At 42.2% G+C, this 7,153-nt stretch overlaps 1 pseudogene; it reads left to right on the top strand.

The window, feature by feature from the left end:
- The first annotated feature begins 3,127 nt into the window (after positions 1-3,127).
- Positions 3,128-3,405, top strand: LOC138374291 (cyclin-dependent kinases regulatory subunit 2 pseudogene; annotated as a pseudogene).
- The last annotated feature ends 3,748 nt before the right edge of the window (positions 3,406-7,153 follow it).

The raw sequence follows: 7,153 nt of genomic DNA, 5'->3' as shown, positions 1-7,153 counted from the left end.
AACAAAGTTGCCTGAGACAGAGACCAGAAAAAATGGAAATGCAACATTAGCATCTCAGCGTTGTGTTTGGAACCCCCACAAAGAACCAAATGCTGCGTGGCCCATAAAAGACATTGCCCTGCTCTCTAAATGGGGTCTGCCGATGACCCGTCTTTTGAAAAAGGATGTTTTGTCCTCATTATGAATTTATCCAGAGATCACTGTTAAATTACTGCCGTTGCCAATGGCCCCTGCCTGGTAGCATTCTGTGCTGAGATGTCAGGGGGCATTTTAAGCCCAGAGGAAAAGTAGGTTTTTCTCCACGATACTGTAGGCCTGTCCCAGTGACAGCTCTAAGAGTGTCCTTAGGAAAAGGTCACTGGTTATCATGTCTTCTGCCGGCAAGTCTATAGGAAAGACTAAGCCTTGAAGTTTTTTCCAAAGGTCATCCAACTCCAGACCTGGCTAATGCCCCCACAGCTGTGGGCTTTGGGCCCAGGACTTCCAGAGCGCTGGGAGGCCATCTGCAACGCCTTGGGAAAGGAATGGGCCCCAGCTGTTGGGGAGGCCCTGGAATGGAGCTTAGAGAGGAGCCAATGCCAGGGGCAAGATGATCTGTGTTCCCTTAGAATGTGATGCATGTTAGTGAACCACCTTGAACTTGCAGCCTTCTCCATGTTGTAAGAGCATAATTGTATTTGGGTACTTATTGGAGCCACCATATCATTCAATTCTTCCTTCCCGACCTCCAGCAATTAATTTCGTTTAACAAATATTTATTGACTACCTACTATAAACAAGCACTGTGTTAGGAACACGGGCTGCACATGATGAATACAGCATCATGAGTTCAGCCCTCACTGTGGGAGACAAACAAACAAGTAAACATCTCGGTAGTTCATTATAATTAGAAGCATAGTTACCAAGAAGTTAAGGAAACATTAGCTCCGGGGTCTCTCTCTTGCAAAGGCCCCTTTCACAGCCCAGGGGCTATGCACATGGGGTGGGGGTGGGGAGCAGGCTAGCAATTTATGCATAAGCTCACATGCTTTTGTAAAGCTTGCAAAAAGCAATATGTTTTCGCATTCTCTGTCTTAAGGAAGGTTCCTTAAATGCACAACCTTCAGCCTGATTACAATGTAAGGAGCTACGCATAGATTACCACCTACAAACAGAAGCAAAAACTCCATTCCGGCCTTTTGTGGCAAAGTAAATGCGAGACACATCTGCAGTGGTTGTAAACAAACCTGTTCTCATTTGCCTATTTTCTTTCACAATTGCTCCAGGTTTTCTTATATGCAAATAAAAGTCGATAGCACTCAGCCTAGGGTGGCTGGGAACACTCTCCTTCATTCGAAAGTAGGATTTAAAAGTCACCACGAGAGCAGCACATTGTTCCCTGAAAATCTGCCCATTTAGCTTCTCTGCCTTCCTTGCCCTAGACAGAAAGGAGTGAGGGGAAAAAAGAATGATTTGCAAAGCAGCATTACTATTATTCCGAGGCCAGGTGAATGAAGACCTGGGTGAGATCTTAAAATGAAAGTGCAGTTGTAAGAAAATGGAAAAGAAGCTGTAATCTCGGGGGCCATGAGGAGGCAGGGATGGCTGTGGGGTGAGGAGCTGGAGGGACACGATGGGAACAGAATGCAGGGCTGGCTGGCAGCGACACCATGGGAAGGATGGAGACGGTGTCACCAACTCTACAGCAGAGAAACCAGCTGTGATCCCGGCGTTTGGGGGGTTAAAGATTTTGAGCCTATTATTTGTTTAAAAACTTCCCGAGGGAGATTCTGGGCAGAGGCACTTCTTTTGTAAAGAGCGACTTTCTACTGGAGCACCGTCCTCTCTGCAAGGGAAAAAAGGTGACCACAATGGGCAATGAGTAATATGGGGCTACACGGCGTGCCCCAAAAGCCATGTGCTGAAGTCCCAACCCCTAGTATCTCAGAATGTGACCATGTTTGGAAATAGGGTCTTTATAGAGGTCACTAAATTACAATGGGATCAAGGTGGGCCCTAATGCGGTATGTCTGGTGTCCTTGGAGTAGATGGGGACACAGACACACAGAGGGAAGACCACGTGAAGACGCAGAGAGAAGGTGGTGAGAGGCCTCAGAAGAAACCAACCTGGCTGACACCCTGATCGGGGGCTTCCAGCCTCCAGAGCTCTGAGAAGATAAATGGCTGCTGTTCAGGCCACCTGGTCTGTAGGACTGTTCCCGCAGCCCTCGCAGACCAACACCGGCAGAAACTGACTTATATTTACCCTGTTCATGGAGAGACAGCGGAGCTCCAACCCAGGAACAGCCCCAAGGAGAAGGAATCGCGCGGTACTGGACAAGTGAGGTGCGGGACGGAGGAGAAGCCCTCTGGTGTGAATTCTGTGGGACTGAAACCAGTCGGAGAAAAAAACTTCATTCCAACTGTATAGATTTTCTAGTTCAAAAAAGGTGATTTGAAGACAGGAAGTAACAAAGACTTGATCGATGGGCAGACAGATGTGTAACGTGTATGTATAGACACAGATACATTTTTCTCATTTTGTTAATATGATTTAATGGAGAAAATTTAGAAAACAAAAAATAGGAAGAGGAAAAGCAAGTCACGCCTAGTTCCACCAGCCACATGTAACTATAGTGAACAGTCTGGCGTGGATCCTTTGCAGGAGGGGCAGGAGCAGGATAGGAAAACAAGAAAAACATCCCTCAAAAATCCCAATATCAAAAGAAGGCAGCTTTAGTATTTTAATTCCTCACAGCTTTTTTTTCCTTTTGCTTGTTATACAAGGTTGTGAGCATACAAAATATACTGATCTGGAAGCAGTTTATACTCTAAAAATTAACAAAGTGAGAGGATCAGGCATTTGTATTGCCTTTCCTATATTAACTGTATTAAGATAAACAAATAGCTGATGAAGGAAAGTTCCTTTTTATAAAAGCAGATGGAATAATAGAATTAGAAAATCATCATTACCTTAGGCGAGGCAATGATTTCTCACATAGAAGACAAAAAGTACAAAATATAAAAGAAAAAATTGACAAGGTAAAAGCATTTGTTCTTCAAAAGATACTTTAAGAAAGTAGAGATTGGTCTCAGTCTAGTCCTTGCCTTGGCTCTCTCATTCCCCGCCGTGCTGTGGGCCGACAGGATGGCCCGGAAGCAGATCTACCACTCGGGGACAAGGACTTCAATAAGCACTGCGGGTACCGGCATGTCATGCTACCTAGAGAGCTTCCCAAACAAGTACCCCAAAGCCATCTGGTGTCTGAAGAGGAGGGGAGGAGGCTTGGTGTCCAGCAGAGTCTAGGCTGGGTTCATTACATGACTCATGAGCTGGAACTGCACATTTTTCTCTTTAGATGGCCTCTTCCAAAAAGATCAATAAAAATAAAGTATATCTGGAGATGGTCAATTAAATCTTTTTGAAATTGTTAGGGACTGGGCTGTAGAGCTCCACTCCCCACCCCCATGTCCCCCCTTCCCCAGTCCATGGAAAAATTATCTTCTATGAAACCAGTCCCTGGTGCCAAAAAGGTTGGGAACTGCTGCAGGTGTTTAAGGTAAAATTTCTTGTAGTCAGTGTTTCTCTTAATAGAAGTGCCTGTTTGACTTCATTTGTTACTTTTGTTAAATGAAGTCTGTATGATGCATTTTTTAAAAAAAGAAAGTAGAAATGCAATTATTTGTAAAACATATGTCTGATAAAGGACTAGACTAGCATCTAAAATATGTAAAGAACTTTTACAACTCAACAATGAGATGACAATTAAAAATGGGCAAAAATTTGAGAAGACACGTCACTAACAAAGTAATATATATCTCAAATAAACACCTAAAAATGCTCAACATCGTTAGTCATCAGGGAAGTGAAACTTAAAATCACAATGAGATACCACGACACATCCATGAGAATGGCTAAAATCAAAAAGACGAATAACAGCGAAAGTTAGCAAGGGTGGGGAGCCCTGGGAACTGTCATACATGGCTGCTCAGAATGGGAAATAGCACAGCTATTCCTTTATGAAATAAGTTGTCATTTTTTTTATAAAGTAGGACATATGCTTCCCAAATGACCCAGAAGCTCCTCTCCTAGACATTTACCCAAGAGAACTTAAAACACATGTCACAGAGAGACATGTATTGTATGCAAATGATTGTACCAGCTTTATTCCTAATAGTTCAAATGAAAATAATCCAAATGTCAATCATCAGATGAGTGAAAAATTGTCATATATCATACAACAAAATGCCACTTAGCAATAAAAACAAACTGTTGATACATACAACATGGGTGAATGTTGAAAGCCAATTAAAAGAAGCTAGGCACAAAAGGCTATAAATATGATATTTATACAAAATTCTACAAAAGGAAACCATTAATGACATAAAGCAGATCAGTGGTTGCAAGGGGCCAAAAGTGAGGGCAAGGGGCCTGCAAAGGGATCAAGGAGAGGCTTTTTGGGTGCTCAAAATGTTCTATAACTTGACTGTAGTGTTGTATATATGTATACATCTGTGGTACTGTATGTACCATGGCATGTATATATACTTGTGATGGTGTATACTGTATACATGTGTCCAAACTCATTGAATTGTACACTTTAAATGGGTGAAATGTTTTCATGTATATTATACTTCAGTAAAAGAGATCTGATAAGTTTATCTGACAAGTCATAAAAAATGGGGAGAACATGGGCCTAGCAGAGGCAAAAATATTCAAGTGCTTTCAGCAGTTGTATTAATGTTTAGTGGTGGTAATGCTCCTATTACTCTGAAATGGCCAAGTGTGCAATGTGGAATCAAACCAATGAGTAATGTGGGGTATTACTATTCCAACATCCCCTACGTCCTTGAGAACCAACACAGGACTGTCAGGATGGAAGAAGAAGATACAGAGGCAATAGAAAAGAGGTTAAGTAAAACCCTGAGTCCTAAATTGAAATAGATATATTAGTATGGACAGATAAAGTACTTTATTTGCCAAATACGGTGCTGTGGAAACAACAACCCAATATCGAAGAGCACCCCAGCACCCAATCTCTCATCTTGAAATTCCATTTCCCACTAATAACAACCAGGATTTCTTGGAGAAATGTTGGTACGAGGCCTGGGGCAGGAAATGCATAAGATTGGCCTGGAGCATCTTGTCATACCTGATAGTGAAGAAGCTATTGAAGGCTACTGGGCTCATGTCAACAACATTCAGGAACCAATTTAAAGAGGCTTCCATTGCCTTAGAAGGGGATAATATGAGCTTCCATAAGGATAAGAATTACACTGGATTGAGAACTCACAAATATGTTTAAATACATGCACTTATAATGATGTTTAAATGTTTAAAAAAAAAACAAAACTGGTGACCTGAAGATGACAGAAGACGGATTCATTGTATTAAAAAATGGGTAAATAAAAGGAAAGAATTAAGCATTTATCTTGCCTTTCTTATATGAACTTATCTGGGCAACCAAAAAGCAGATGAGAAAAGTCTTCTTATAAAATGATTCCAGCTAATAGATGAAAACAAAATGATAGAATACCACCGTTTGTCAACTCTCAAGGAATGAATGGATTTAAGCATTTGGCATCAACAGCTGCTAACATCAACATAAACAGAGCAAAAATGAGACCTCTTGTGTTTCCTGATGAAAGAACACACCATTCCTTACAGTCTTGCCGAAGGGTCAAACTCAAACCTGCCCAGATCTCTGGCCCCAGCTGTCAAGAATTGGGAGACGCAGAGGAGAGAGGAACAGGCTGGGGTGCACCGGGGTACACACTCAGCAGAAGGCAGACTCTGGGGGACACGGGGAAACAGGCCAGACAGCCTATGTTCTTTAACAGATAAATTAGACAGAAAAGAAAGCAATGGAAAAGAAGCTTGTGGGTTAAGAGAGACTTAATTGACATTTTAAGTTGAAAAAAATTGAGAAGACTAAACTCTGGTGTCTTGGTTGATGAAATAGCAAAGAAACACAAGGAAGTAATTACTTCAAAAATGAGGATGGCGATTGTGCTTGGAGGGTGTTATGGGCCGAATCACGTTCCCCCAAATTCCTATGGTGAATTCCTCATGCCCGTACCTCAGAACGCGACTGTATTTGGAGACAGGGTCTTCAAAGAAGTCATTAAGGCTAAATGAGGTGATCAGGTCATGGGATGAGGAATGACCCCATGAGGACACAGCCAGGAGATGGCCATGTACAAGCCAAGGAGAAAGGTTTCGGAAGAAACCAAACCTGCTGACACCTCATCCTGGACGTCCAGCCTCCAGAACACTGAGAAATAAATGTCTGTTGTTTAGCTGCCCAGTCCGAGGTATTTTGTTAAGGCAGCCCTGACAGATTAATTCAGAGAGAGACAGGGGGCTGTGATTGGGTGGGACACAGATTGGGCACATCGGGGTAGCTGACAAAGTTCGATCTCTTGTCATAGGAGGTGGTTATAAGGGTGTTTTTGCCTTATAATAATTCCTAATCTCTACCTCGTTTCATGTGGTTTCCTGTGTCTGTGTTTTATTATATAACAAAAGGGTTGAAAACAAGAATGGAAACAAAGACTAGTTGGAAACTCAGATTATCCAGGCAAAAAGGGGGGGGGGCTGGATTAGGGTGGTGGTAGAGGGTTTGGAGAGAAGGGGGCAGATTCCTGATGTATTTTCTAGAGAGGAGGGATCTGGGAAAGGGAGGGGCCAAAATTACTGTCCTCTGGGGAGGAGGAGCCGGGCAAGGGTTGCAACCCGATTGGTCACGAGTTGAAAGTTGTTAAAGCTGAGTGATGGGAACATGGGAGTTCATTACACTATTCTACTTTCATATGTGTTTAGAATTTCTCATGTTAAAAAAATAAAATGAGGGAAAATGAGAGTGAGAAACTAAAATAAAGTTGCTTTATCATTATCTTCCATGAGTTGTGCCTGTTTAATATTTCGGTTGTCACTTTTTATCTTAGCCCACATTTTTCCATATGCTTCTCTGCTCCTGTCTCATAGCATTGCTTTACATGCTGTTGAAGATGCTCAACAAATTTCTAAAATGTTCCTCTGACTCCCATAGTAAATTATTTCCAAACGCTTGCTATTCCTCTGAGTCTTTAGGATAACATCAAATTTTTCTTGTGCGGTAATATATTTTTCATAGGCCTTAAGTGGCATTTCCCCCCGCCCCCGAGATTTCAT

This window comes from Eulemur rufifrons, chromosome 24 (genome assembly GCF_041146395.1).
Source record: "Eulemur rufifrons isolate Redbay chromosome 24, OSU_ERuf_1, whole genome shotgun sequence".
Taxonomy (NCBI): Eukaryota; Metazoa; Chordata; class Mammalia; order Primates; family Lemuridae; genus Eulemur; species Eulemur rufifrons.
The sequence above is the reverse complement of the archived record's forward strand: the minus strand, read 5'-3'. Positions and strand labels throughout refer to the sequence as shown.